Genomic DNA, 303 nt, shown 5'->3' on the forward strand with positions numbered 1-303 from the left:
CCCCCCGCCCACTCCCAGGTGAATGGTGGGTGGACCCCTGCCCACTCCCAGGTGAATGGTGGGTGGTCCTATCCAGTCTCAACCAGCGCAGCTGAACTAGACACAGGTGACTCCAAGTTCCTAGAAAACAACTTGAGCAAATACCTTATTGTTTAGCTATGGGCTGCTTGGAGGACAGGCAAGTCTTAAACAACCTTAGTGGAAACAGGTGAAATGGATTGAACTCACGGTTGCAGTTCCCCCTATTTTTGATCATTCCTTAATCTTGAGGAATAAAGGCAAAAACCGTTCTGGCTACTTCCT

Source organism: Lipotes vexillifer, unplaced genomic scaffold (genome assembly GCF_000442215.2).
Source record: "Lipotes vexillifer unplaced genomic scaffold, Lipotes_vexillifer_v1.1 scaffold236, whole genome shotgun sequence".
NCBI classification, from domain to species: domain Eukaryota; kingdom Metazoa; phylum Chordata; class Mammalia; order Artiodactyla; family Lipotidae; genus Lipotes; species Lipotes vexillifer.